The sequence below is a fragment of the Haemorhous mexicanus genome, chromosome 1 (assembly GCF_027477595.1).
Source record: "Haemorhous mexicanus isolate bHaeMex1 chromosome 1, bHaeMex1.pri, whole genome shotgun sequence".
Lineage (NCBI taxonomy): Eukaryota > Metazoa > Chordata > Aves > Passeriformes > Fringillidae > Haemorhous > Haemorhous mexicanus.
Window position 1 is genome coordinate 94339368 of NC_082341.1, and position 14568 is coordinate 94353935.

At 37.2% G+C, this 14568-nt stretch overlaps 1 protein-coding gene across 12 annotated transcripts in view; it reads right to left on the bottom strand.

The window, feature by feature from the left end:
• LOC132332309 (poly(rC)-binding protein 3-like) overlaps positions 1-14568 on the bottom strand; it is a 497066-nt gene that overhangs the window by 298139 nt on the left and 184359 nt on the right. For all 12 annotated transcript variants that reach the window (XM_059856598.1, XM_059856608.1, XM_059856569.1 and 9 more), the window contains exon 3: positions 957-1013. The gene's annotated coding sequence lies outside the window, so the exon portion shown is untranslated. The remainder of the gene's footprint in view (positions 1-956; positions 1014-14568) is intronic.

Consider the following 14568-nt stretch of genomic DNA (forward strand, 5'->3'; position numbering starts at 1 on the left):
TTTTATACCTAGAAATTTTTATTGCAACTTTAAGTTGCAGTCTCAATTTTTTCAGCTCAACTCTCCACAATTAAATACACTTTTCTACAATGCATCTATTTGATTGACACAAGCAGAGCAGGACACCATTTGCCTAACTGCTTCTGATTGCCAAAACTCTTCCAGGAATCGCTTCCATGGTGGATGTTCCCATGACAAAGTGTTTCTAGAGCCTTATGAACGTTATGAACCTTAACTCAAATCCTTTTACATTTTCTTCACTATTTCTCTAGAACAGGAGCAGCTCCACATACTTCAGGGTAAGCAAAATTCCTGCTTGGTCCCACCACTGTTTCATAAGACCAAACAGATCTGTAGATGCATGCCCCAAGTATTAAACAATTACCGGGAATAATAAAATACAGCAAACAGCACAACATAAGATACTACCCCCACTTTAATCTCACTTTAGTGACATGCTTGGACTCCTTTTTTAAACACTGCACAGTGATTAAATAGCCAAAGAGAAAACAGTGCCATTAAGTAATGTGGTGCTGTTGACCATTACTTCACTCACCCAAACAATTATCTATTAATGTATGAGCACATGGGCTGCAGATCAATTACACCAGATTTTCTGAACTGTCTTCTCATAAGCCCAAATATCCTTTTTCACAATAGAAAATCTTAACATCTTCTTTCAAGAAATACGGTCTGTGGAAGTTTTTTTTTTTTTTTTTTGTTAAACATCTCCTGATGTATATTGTTTTTAAATAAAATGGTAATTTCTAACAATTTAAACATTGTTTTTGGAGTGTTGTTTGGGAGAAATGGAAAGAAAGGCAAATTTTCATTTCACTGCTACAGGTGAAAACGCAAAATAAGAAAGATAATAAATTGCACTTAGACTAGCATAAATCAAGATAAATATTTGTCATGTGGTAATAATGTAACAGGATACATCAAATTCAACTTACTTATCACATCAGATGTCCATGAGCCACAGTTCCACCTCAATCCAGAGAAAACTTGACCTGTTGAATATGAAGCAAAACATTTTCACTCGTGATAAAGTCTTGCCCTCTTTAGAACAGGCTAACAAACCATGGATTTCTGTGGGGAAGGATGAAAAGCAGTTTAGCACCAAAGACAACTTAGGATCCCAAAACTTTCTTTTTACTTTCTGTTACAATTCGAATGTGAACGGATAAATCACTGATTTCACAATCAGTGATTTATCTAATTTTAATATTTATACAGTGCTCACTGGGGTCCAGCATTGGGCTCTAAGAAGTATCTCAGAAAGATGTACAGAATCCCCTAGAGGTTACTGAAAAATTAGAATTGGTATGCACAAATTCTTATGATGCCCTTTGAATAAATCTTCAAAGACCAGAAAAGAAAACATGTTTTTCTTCCTTTATTTCCACTTTTCATTTTTGCTCCATTCTACATATTGTCTTGCTCAGAGAAAGAACAAAGGAAGGGGGTGAAAAGGGAAATGGAAAGAGACAATGAGGACTGTAATGGAGATGAGGGGGGTCTTTTCTGCCAACAGTACCATTATATCATTGTATTTTTATAAAATCAGCTATCTAAAATCATAGCTGTCAAGTATTTAGTCCTTGTATATTCAGCCTAAGATCTTGAACAACTTGGCTGAAATTTTTTGAGCTATCAAGCAAGACTCCCTATCAGCTTGCATTTGCTAGAAAGCAAGCAGAAATTAGATTTGTCCAACACTCAGAAATATATGCAGAACATATTTATAGTGCTAATATTCTTGAAAAGAAAACAGCTTCAACTCTCTACTAGCTTGACAGTAATAGAACATGAGCTTGAGATGATGCAACACACAAGCTCCATCTTTTGGTGAAGAGAAATGGAAGTTCTCAAGTGAAGAACGAAACATGAATACACCATGGCTGACTTATTTTGTTTCACTGACTCCACTTAAGCAGCACAAGAAATCTTGTTTCAGAGTAGGCAAAGAAAAGATACACAAGTCAGGGTCATTTAACCTATGACACCTAATAGTGTTTTTTAAGCAATAGCTATCAACGTTGGCCTTCCTGTTTTTCTGTTGGTGGTACGGATGCAGGAAACTCAACTGCATCAGAATGGGATCAGTAAGCAAAGGCTTAATCCCATTTCTACTCAATTGAGTGGCAGAACTTCCATTAACTTGTTAGGGAGTTATAGCAGTGACTGAAGGGCAAAAAACATCCTCCAGGCCCCCTTTTCTTGCCTTGGGCTAGAATGATATCCATCAGTATTTTAGGATATAAGACGGAGGAAAAAAAAAAAGTAGTTTGGGAGAGTTGAGACAGGGGATATTTCATGGTTTTTTTGTTTGTTTTGTGGTGAGCCATGTTTGCACATAGCTAAGTGCAAACAAGAAGTAAAATCTAACACCATTAGGTGCAGCAAGGTTCAAACCAGCAGTCGGCTTTATAATGCATCAGGAAATTTCCTCAGCAATAATTTTGTTGCAGCATACTTGGATGGTATGAAGAGGAAAGAGATGCAGACCATCAACTTTCTGCTATGGCCTGCAAGCAAATTGATTTGTCACCCGCTTACACCTTCATGCAAGAGAAGAGTTACACATTCCTTTGTGCTGATTTGCAGCACTTGTTTGCTGTTAGAACAGTTTTCTAGGGAACATTTCAGTAATTAAAAGGGATGAGGTTTAAACCAGTTTTACAGCACTCTGCAGTTCAGATTAAATGTATTCATTGCTTTCAAATAAACATACCAAAGCTGATTCTCTACCCCCACCCCTGTGAATTATGCTTCACTTTGCTTTACATTTCCTGTGCCATGAATATCTTTGAAGTAATATTTGCATTAGTTCCTCAGAAGCAGTACAACCTCTGTCTTTGAAACTATTAGGAAGAGGAAATGAAACCAGCTCCTTTAGGCCCCTGCTGAGCTCAGGAGGGTCTCTCTCTACATTTCCCTGAAAATGCCCAAGTCCTGTGGGTGGTCCAGGCACTTGAGCAGGCTCTGCCATAGGAAGAGCCATGACCGAGAAGGGCTTTCACAGCCTCCTTTCTATGAGGATCTGAAAATAATTTAAAGGTGAGTGGCAGGATAAACACTGGCATATTTCTCTCACCTTTATAATATATTTGCTAAAATCTGAAGGAATTTTTATTTTTTTATGCTGTAAGATCCATAATTTCTTTGAGAGTATTTCTCTTTATGTTTTAAATCTATAGTGTCTTTCTCTTTATTTGCATTTTTGTTTAGAGGAAGATTTATGAATAAAAATCGGTGTAATGGAAATATATTAGCAACACATTCAATCATTGATACATATGTTCATCTAGATTAAAAAAAATTAGCTTGAAGATTCACCAGATTTAATACATAGTGTTTTTCTTCTTTCAATTTCAAATTTTCCTTATATACAGAAGTGAAAGAATTTCTTTTTTACATCAAGATGGAGTTCATGCCTCAATTTTCTCTTTGCTTCCTTCTTTGAAAACACCATCACCTTTCAGTTCCAGAAACAGAGTTATGCAATACTAATGATGGAAAAGATCTGTGAGTGAATCCTATTAGTTGTGCTCTGTGCTGTTTGTCTGCAATATGGCTGTTTACAATAGGGAATATTTTATCTTTGGACTACCTGTCAGAGTAGGAAATGTACTGTATGAAAGCTGATACAAATACAATTGGAAAAATGTGCAAGTCACACAAACCAATATCCAATTTCTTAAAAGAGTTAAAGCTTAAAAAAAGTGTAATTTTCTCAGCAAGCAAACTGTTTGGCATGGAGTGTAATTCTGTTTTTCTCTTAGGGTTGTTTTATACTTACCATATATATGTTGTTATGTATTGTTTAATTCTCCCTCAAGTAACAATTTAAAGACCCTCAGCTCTAAGTTATTACTCCCTAATGTCTGAGGCAAGATATTAATTTACTGTTTCAAGTATGGGAAAGAACTCAGATATCACAGTGCCTCTAAAGACAAAAGCTTGTTTAGCTACTGCTCTTTCCCTGTGCAGAATTTCCCAACGAGCCAGCCATGATGGGAGAAGAAGAGCAAAACTCCATGTTCTGAAGAATAATCTGCTCACCTTCATTAGAAGGACTCACAGACAGCAAAAGTCATGCAAGACAAAGGCAATATGGGATCCCTGTCGTGGAGACTGCCGTGTCTGTGGCTTCCAAGGAACCAGGAACCTTGGGAAGATGTTGCTAACACAAATTTTAAGGGACATCCCGTGATGCTGCTTCACTTTTCTGTCATCCATAGGGTGATCAAACCCTGTGATATGGCAATCCTGTTTCATAGCTGTAGTACATCAGGAAAGAGTACCTCAAAGCCAAAACACATGTAGAAAGATGAGCTCTTGATTTGGCTTCTAAATTCAGTATTTTGTAAATCATAGAAGCCTGCACACTATACTGTAGTGATTAACCGAGATAAATTTTCACATTGCACTGTTTTCTAGCCATGAAATTCTGTAAAGCACTAGATAAGGATTGCCTCTTTCATCCAGAGCACCAGGAGACCACTGGCAATTTATTTTTGAGAGGACTTTAAATAGAAACAAAAAAGGCAGTGCTAATTAACATAACTCAGAATTTTCTTTTAAAACAGTTTAATGTAACTGAGAAATTGAAAGTTTGGGAACCTGAGTTATACACTGCTTGTGCACTCAGAAAATACAGAATTAACATGAGCAGGACAAGCTTTTCCAAGACTGTCTTCAGCTAAGTTTCATTATCTATGGACTTCTGACGAAAACATGGAATACGAAGACATAACGCAACCCACAAACCAAGCCAACTACCTAGACTACCTAGTTAGATTGAGTAGATTTGCATAAAGGAGAGGGGAAAAAAGCAAAAACCTTTCTATCAAACCATAATGTTGTGACACCATTTGACAATGGCAGTGAAGACTGCTCTATGCTCCTTAGAAAATACACACCTTTTTTTTTATGAAAAGCAAAAAAAATTAGTCTTACCAAGAAACATTGAATTTTATGGCTGGCATTTTGAAAAGCTTTATCTCTAAACTTTAAAAATGGTGCTACAAGAAGTTGGACCTTGTTAATTCACTAATGTGATCCTGAGAAACATTGCAAGTTAACACATTTAGAAAAATGAGCAAACATGTCAGAAGAGGGGGAAGGAAAAACAACTCTGAAGCACAATTCTATATCACAGTTACTAAAAGCTAAAATTAAGATATATTTGATAAAGGTATCAACTGCAAAATGCTTTGCATGCATTCAAAACATCTATCTACAATGACTGATACTTGAATAATTAACATTTTCCAGTATCGTAGGTGAAGTAAACTACAATTATTGAGCAGACATGTTTCTGACCCAGCAAAGTGAAAGCCAGTGATGCAAAATGCAGTAATTACTAAAAGGCTGACAGCCACAAGCTTCTGAGGCCAGGTACTGCATTCTGGGAACAGTGATGCAGCACCTGTACCATGGCAGAGCATTTGTGCAGTCAGAGGCATGACAAAACTCACAGGAGCCTTGCATCTGTCAGGCCCCCATGGATCACTGAGAGAAGGAACAGAAATGAAACCCACTGCGTGTCAGAGACACCATTAAAATGAAGACTTTAAAAATTCATGTATGAAATTATAACAAAGGCAAAACTCTCTTGAGCACATGGGGGCCAGATACTTGGTAGTGCCAAGCTGTGCTCTCACAGGGCTGCACCCAGAGAGGTGGTCTGCAGGCTCTCCTTTCAAGTACACGTCTTAGTTTTTTATACAGCTCTTTAACAACTCAGTTTAAAAATCAGATAGACTTCTAGATATTAAAAATACCTGATAAAAATATTTAAACACCTAATTTTCAGTTTATATATATATAAATATTTAAATACAACTTTATGTTACAAACTTCTGCCAGCTAATAAAAGGTTGAGTCACACTGGACCCACACATGTGTTGTAGATCTCCTCACGGTAGGATGTTCTTAGTTCTGTGGCTTTTCTTCTTTATTCATAAAATTCTTATAAGTTTACATTTTTAAATAAAACTTGTATCACGTAATGAAACTAAATTCCTTGGGACAGGAGCAATAAAATTTTTTTTGTTCTTAATTTTCATCCCCATAAACTCATTCATCACTTCAGAACTACAAAATATTAAAGGGCTAAAGTAAGACCAAAATATGGATGACTTCAAGAGATCTTTGTGACCTTTCTAAACACTTTACCATCTGTATTGTCCCTGCTTGTCAGATTTCAAAATCTAAGATGACAGATGTGTGTGTGTGTGTGTGTGTGTGTAGGCTGTTTAGCCTTCCAAACCAGACATACAAATAAACTCAGAAAAAAAATGCCTCAGATAAAGGCAAAGGGCTTGGGATTGTCATATCTGCTAAAAAAACTCATTCACAATCACTGAGTAAATCCATTATAGACGTTGACAGCTTTAGATCCATGCATTACATTTTGGGGAATAAATGCCACCACATAGTTAGCCTTTATAGAGCAAAGCTTTGGTTTTCTATATAAATCTGTGTTTAATGAGCCTTGAAAGAGATGATTGCTAAATAACAGCCTGCTGCATTCAAGCTCAACTGCCTCCAATTATATTGTTTATAATTATATAATTGTACAATATAATGTGTGTCCAACAATCCCTGAGTTTTATTACTGCACAACACTATGACACCGGCGTAAATCACCTTTTCACTTTCACAGTCAGCCTCTTTCATTTTGCTTAGTCAGCCAACACAAATGCACAGAGAACTGCACTTTTGACTGCTGAATGCATCAAACCAGCTTACCAGCCTCAGCAGAAATAAGAAAGTAATAGAAGTGGTCAGCTCACAAAGATGAAAGGGGAAAGAAAGGTACTGTCTATACAAGGAAGAAACAAAAAGGAAAAAAATTAACTAGCTAAAGACTCTATATCCTGTTTGTGAATTTTGCTTCTTAGGGTGCTTCTTGTTGGCAGATGATTCCAGATATTGTGCCTATCCAAAATACTCATGAGAGCAAGTGCAAATCAGTTAACATTAGCAGGTAATGTTCTTTGTATTATTCTTACTCCTATATGGATACTGCAGCATTTGCTGTAATGCCACTAAAATTAGCAAAAAATTTTATTAGCAAAAACACCATTATGCTGTTAGACACCTACACAAACCTCTCAGATTTCTCTAAATTCAAAGGACAAAATTTGTGCTCTTTCTTCCATCAGTTGAGAACTAACCCAACTTCCAATCAGCAATTATTACACTAGTATTCAGCATGTAATTATAACTCCTGCCACAGAAATTTAAGCCCCGGCCATTCATAAAACTCCATTTTGACTTAATAGGGATGCCATTTCTTTGTTTTAAGAAGCTTTGCTACACACACCTACCAAAGTAATAAAATCTTGTTTTAAAATGTGGCTCAAAGCCCTTTGTCTCCTTCCTCTCTCCAAGCACACTCTCCACACAGGAATTTCTTCTTTTCTCTTTAGTCCTTAAGTTCTTATATCCACACCACCTGGCCCTTCAATCAGAAGCTCCAATCCTGCAACTCCCTGTCAGAAGGGCTCCCATCAGCACAGAACTACCTGCTACACTCACCCTCTCTTCTCTTTGCTCTTGGCTGCCTGTAAAGTGCCAAGAATTTTGAATTGGCCTGTGCTGACTTTTGAAGCTTGCAGCTTAGTTTTACTCCAAATCACTACACTGAATTTTGACAATCTGAAACTTTGATCTTTTTAACATTTGAGTCATTCTGTGGCTAGTAGTTGAGCCCTTAAAAGGGACTTTCAGGTGTAGGGCTTCACATCTTCTGAACTATTGCTGTTTGTCCTCCTCCCTCACCTTTAGAATTACTGCACTTGCAGGCACCTGTACGGCAAGATGCCTGTCCCTGTGCTTGGTGATTCAAATCACTGTCTTCTGAAATCCAGTGCTATTGTTATTTTAACAATTCCAACAATTTACTAAATTGGGGGAAGCTGTTTTAAAACTAGGATTAATTTTTTCTGTGTTATCAATAAAATTACTGCAAACTCCTTTTCAGGTCTATTAACTTCAATATAGCTCATCAGCTCCTAAACAGTCCCTTAACTAGAGTCAATGACTACAGAAAAGCAAGGGATCTGAGCTTCTCTTCAGTTTAGATGGTGTTTGGGAGCTGTAGACTAAATTAAAAATCAACATGGAATTATAATTTTGTAGGTATATTAAAATAATAACTGCATCATCTTCTTTGATCTTGAGGAAATGTTTCACCATTTTTTATCAAACAACCCACTTTGATATGACATTTCTTATAAAGATTCCTCAAACTGATCTCTAATACAAAGGGTTGTATTGTGTTGAATAGAAAAATATCAGGTAGTGGAAAACATGACCACTGTCTCATAGTTTTGTAAAACTGGTTGTCACAGCAGGGCATCCCACATAGATGACAGACATACCAATATTACCAAGCATTTAGATTTAGCAAGTAATTTCTAATAGCCAAGCAAACTTGTTAAACAGAATCCAAGCAGAAGCCAAGTATAGGAAACATCCAAGGGCAGAAGGAAAAGGTGCAGTGAAGAGCCAGCCTATGCAGTGTCCTCCAGTCACTGGTCCTCTTGGCCACTACACCACCTGGGCTGATGATGAGGCCACAGGGAAAAGCAATGTACTGTCAGCAGAGGACATAGCACCACTTTTGTTCCCAGCACAGAGACCTCCACAGCTTCCAGATCCCCAAAACTACTCAGATGTTTTGACCCTTCTTCCAGCTGCTGTGCTGCCCTAACTAAAACAACCAGCAGAGCTTGTCACTGTGTCCTTCCCAGCCTTTTCCTAGGTGAGCATCTGCACCTTGTCTTCAACACTGGAGCTCATTACTGCAATAGGAATGACAATGCTCATAGAAGAGAAACTTTCTGCTAAAACCTGAGAACGTAAATACACCTTAAATTGTTAAAGCTGTTAAATAAAATAGGGTATTTCTAAAATTCAGAGCACTTTCATTCGCCATCTGGTTTCCTCTGGGATTTACTCTTCTACATTTGCAAGCTATCCTCTGCAAAAATAATGGCTCCATGTTTTGGTTTCTTTGAACAAGTAGCAAGGTTTCAAGTGTTCTCCTCATCCATTTTTGATTCTGCTGCAGGGGGAGGAAGGGTGAGTCTCGTGTGATCTGCAGGAAGGACAAATGACCATTCTGGGTGTGGAACTGTGAGGATGTTACCTGGGAGCAGCTCCATGACACCCCACTGTTCATGATCAATGCCAGCTGCATGAAATGATGATGCCCCATGTGCCTCAGTATTTTAAATAAGCAGGCATCTGAACTCTTTTCACCTGGCTTGTTTTCAAGCAGAAAATTAGGTCTCAGCAAAAGGGAGAGGAAGCAGTTGGGAGGAGATGAAAACATAGGGCAGGGGCAAGTTTAAAACTGGCAGGGGACACAGAATGAAACAGGTAAAAATTTGTTACCAGCTATGGAAAGAATAGATATGAGGGGAAAAAAAAAAACCCAAACCAAAGCAGGTTAGATCTTAAATTTTTGATCGGTTTTCTTTCACACATATAAAAATTACCTTTAAAAGGCTTTTTCAGTAGATATATCTGCACTTCTGCAAATTCAGAATTGTCATAGTGATTTTGGTTTTTACCATGCTCTTTAAAGGTTGTTTTCCTGGACTGCTAGACATGGGCTCCTTGGACTCCAGAAACTACTGAAGTGATGTTGCATTTTCAGAATTTCCATGTAATATAGGAAATTGTCTGCTGTAGATTAACTGCTTCAGAAGATAAATTTTCCCTTTATTTTCTTTTTTGTTTTAATGTTAATTTTTTTTTTACAACCCACTCTGGAGAAGTGGCATCATTCACTGAAGTAGTCAGTAAAGTCAGTTAAGTAGGCTTAAAAAGAAATAAAAAGTGTTTGTAAGCAAGACTGTTTAAATAAGAGTGTATTCAAATACAGAATGTAAGAAAAAAAAAGCAGATAGGTACATCAAATTTAAGAGAAAAGAATGTGTCTTCCTGTCCTAACCATTGATAAAGGCCATTTTCCACCACTCAGAGGTACAAATTAACAGTAGATAAGAAAGCACCTGAAAAGAATATGCCTTAGATATTAAAATTTTTGCTGAGAAATAGAAATCCTGCTACTCTGTAGATGATAGACATAGCAAACGCTTCAAATAGATCTCATTTTACTACATATACATTTGTGACCTGTTGCTTCCACAGGCACTGCTACCAGATACAGCAATTTTCAGGTTGGCTTTTCCAGTTACCTCAGAAAAAAAAAAGAAATCTTCCTTTTCAATATGCAAAAGTCCAGGAAAATATATGTTTAGCATGCCAAACTGTATTTATTTGTATTGTATATTTAAGCCCTGAATTTGCAAAAGCTTAAAAGAACTCTGACCAATAAAAGCCTTCTATAATTTTTTATTTTTCCTAGAACATGGGGGATAAAATGCACAATTGAAAGACTTCACACAGTTATGTTCCCAGCAACTATATTGCTGACAAAGAGCTGTTGGCTACTTTGACTTCCATCTCAATCTTTGAAAAATATTTTCACTCAGCTGTTACCAAACTTTAAATACTTCCTGCACAAGTATTACAAGAGGGTATAATCTTGCTTCAACAGCTTGTCAAAAGTCTATCTCTATTTAAAGACGAAAATTCATGTGCACTAACATAATTTAAGTTTCTTACTTCCCCTTTCCTTGAAGCGTCTTGTTCCGAAAAATTGCACAATAAATTGTTTTAATTTATTCAGGTTTACAAAAAGAGATTTCAAACACATTTTTTTCATCTCTAACTTTCAGGTAACCCAGAACAACTGAAGGGAAAATGTGTTCTGTTTTCTTTCTCTGTTTGGTGGATATACATTGATTGAAACAGAAGTGAAAATAGAAGTCTTTATTTATGGGTTCATCAAACATGATATGCTTTAATCTGATTCAGAAAAGAGCCTGTAGATGCTACAATGTACTTGAATGCATAATGGCATAGGTAAAAGAAAAAAAGAGGAAAAAAAAGAAAAAGTAAAATCAATGAGGTACATTTTAACACAACATGCTAAAATGTTTCCTAAAAGAAATTAAAATTAATAAAAAAAAGTCAAAGTTAGGAGTTTTTCCATTAATATTAGATTTTGTTCTGTATTGAGGTTCATGTCCTTGCTGACAGGTAAATACATTACTGCAAGTAACCCATATATATCCCTTGATCAAACGCTACAAGTCCACATCAGGAATTTAAATGTTCATGTCTTCTTTATAAAATAATTTTACACCTGCTGAAAATGCCCTTCTCTCCATGCTTTCTCCCCATAATTCTTTCTTTCCTTGAAAAAATAGTTTCATTACCTAGTGAAAATGTTATTAGCATAATTTTTAAGGCTATGGAGTATCAGGCAGTCATTCATGATATCACAGATATAATAATACATAGTTCATCCATTGGTCACACACATTTTGTCTGTGCATGTCAGGCAGGAATGGATTCAAATATTGTAGAACTTGAAAGTGAACAGCTTTTCCATCTCCTGTGTAAAATACATGGCTGATTCCAAAGCCTGAATTTCTGGGTGTTACACTGATATCAACATCAGGTGGCTTTCCACATGGGATTCATCTGCAAGAAGTCTCAAAGCTTGTCAGCACTGGCATTCTAGAATCTCCATTTTCCACAGTGGCATATTTTACTTCTGTTACCTAACAGAAAAGGACTCTCTCCTGCCTCTGAAGCACTGAGTAGGGCTGTTCTTTGGCCATGCTTTCTGAGCCCTCTGCTTGTACCATGAGCAAGGAGGATTACTTCAAAGGGCAGTGATTGCTCTAAGGAGGTTTAAAGACTAATTTCAAGCTTCACCTATGCCATCAGATCTTGCATCACCTGGCAGCTATTCAAGAGCCCAAAATCCCAATGTCCGTATGCCTGGATCTTGTGCCCAAAAGGATCTTCTGGTTTTTGTTCTTGCAGGAACTGAGATCTACCTCTGAATGCTTCTCTCTCCCCTCATGTTATTTATTCAACTCTAAAAGCAATTTATTGGCTCAGTGGGAGAACAGGTAACTCCCTACCTTGCAGAAAGGAGAAAGGACAACCTAGTTCCCTTCTGTGAATTCACATGGCCTCTTTGAACTCCTCACAAAGCCCCGCTGGGAAGCTGCTCTGAAGAATTTTCAGGACTCTGGAGTGTTGCTCTCCTTTATGGAAATGCTGACATTATGGCTGTGTCTTCCTTCAAAGATTTTGTCACAGTTAAGACAGGCAGAGTTTTCCTTCTGGGCCTGCCAGTAATTCTCTGGGCTGTCAACCAGCTCTAAAAGCACAAGATAATATAAAAAAAGAGGCATTTGCCTTAACTGTCTCTTACTTTCTAGAAGTTGTTAAATTCTCATACTTATTTTTCACCAGCCTACTAAAACCATTCATCTGATGCAGTTTTTTTTCTTCTTTTTCTCATTTTAATAGTACAGATTCAGTTTTTAGCTCTTCCCCCTCATACAAATGTTTCTCTGCCTGAAGTCTTTTGAATTCTGCTTGGACTTCTTAGCAGGACTCCCTTGTATGAAATAGGACACTTCATTTTTCTTTTTTTTTTCTAACTGCACTGCATATCCTGAGTTAACAACCGGGGGATGCAGCCTGGTTTTGCATAGGAACTGAGATATCCCATATACCCACAGTATAACTCATTCCATGAATCAAAAAATCTATCAAGGACCAGAAAAGCTAGAAAAGGTGATGCCTGTGTACTGAAGTAGCTCTTTAGGAATAAAACTGGGTCCAGTCAGGCAGCTGGGATGAGCAAGGGCTGCACAGGACCATGGCTATCTCCACAGAAAGCCACCTCAGCTTGTATTGACTTCCAAAAGCAAGTGCAGCACAGACACACCTGCCATAGATGTGCATGGAGCCAGCCTGGGGCTCAGGGGGATTTCAGACTGCAAGACCCACCCTAGAGTTCTTCCACCCCAGAACTGGCCCTGGAGGCAATCTGTCCACTTCCACAGATATCTGAATGTGATCTGTCTGATGGGAGCTGGCCCCTGCTGCCTGCCAGGGGCAATGGTGCCAGCAGGCAGCACTGCCTCCTGCCCTGCACCAAAGCATTGCCACCCTGGGGAAACACAATCCCATGCCATTAACAGATTGGCAAGAATGGGGATGTGCACTTATTCTCAGCCTTAGTGGTGGGAGAACATCATCAAAATAATTGGAACTGCAACTACACCCACATTGATGCTCCAGCTCCAAGTCCCATATTTCCAGGAAGAAAGCAGGATGAGGGGGAGTTTCATCCTTTGTATCTTGTATTTTCTCTGTGAACATTCAGAGAGAGAAAATATGAAACGAAATGGTCTGCTGAGGCCTCAGTACCATTAATTTATTACAGATAAGGGCCAGATATTCTGTGTATTGAGGCAAACTAAATGGAAAATGATGATGCAGGAGAATGTAGCACAGTTATAGCACACTTAGGAATTCTAAATACAAGTATGTTTAGGGTTTTTTTTTTAATGTCTTGGTTTAAGGGGATTCTGAATCCCCTAAAAACATGCTTTTTTTTCCCCCTACACTTCATGTACCAACCTAATTAATTCTATTTTAAAACACATAAATGGATCCCATTTATTTTAACCCACAAGTTCTAAGACAAACATAGTTTCATGTGTCTCAAATGTTTATATATCAGGATGTTTCTTGATGGAATAGTTTTGCTGGTCCCACACCTCCTTCGTCAAGAAGATGATTATTAAGATAATCTTTAGCAAGACAAAATTTGGAAACAAGACCTGTACAATGTCAGGAATTTCTTACTGTCCTTTCCAAAAGAAATTCAATATATGAATGAATGATGAAGAAAATCTGGCATCATTAGCATAAAACCTTGTACCTTGGATTAAAGATGAAGATGCTTTAACCTGTATGCTCACCTGCCCCATGAATGATATTCAAAAAAGCAAAGTTCAAGTCTTTTACATCAGAACAGAGATTTTTGTTTGTTTTTTAAACAGAGATGACAGTGTATTATAAACCAATTCATGAGATCAATATTGAAACTGCTAGAATAAGAGGTATCTGTTTTATCTATCTACATAACAATTTAATTCTCTACATCCCATTGTCAAAAATTATAGTTTTGATCTCTATTTTTTCTGAGATTTGCCAAAAAGGGAGCAGAAGCTGAGAAACCATAGGCAGCATATGTAATGTAATAATTTTTTTTAAAAAATATAATATCTTATAAATGTGATATCCTTTTTAAGTGAAAGAGGACTTTAGATAGAATCCAAAGATGTTTCTGTTCTCAGTTTACAAAACTAAATTATTCAAATCCACAGGGCTCTTGTCCACTATTTTCCTAATCTGACTTCTGAGGTGATTAGTAATGATGATTAATATTAGTATTTATGGCGCCATAAAAATATCATCACTTTTATTTAAAGTTAGTTCAGTCTTTTCCTCTGTCCTATCTATCCTCTAGTTTATTTTTGCATTGGTTAGTATAGAAAAAGAAGAGAAAAATCAGGAATCTTTCCAAGCCTAAGGTCTGCAACTCTATAAATTCTCTGTCAGAAGAACTACATAGATGAGCTAGTAAGTTATAAAGCT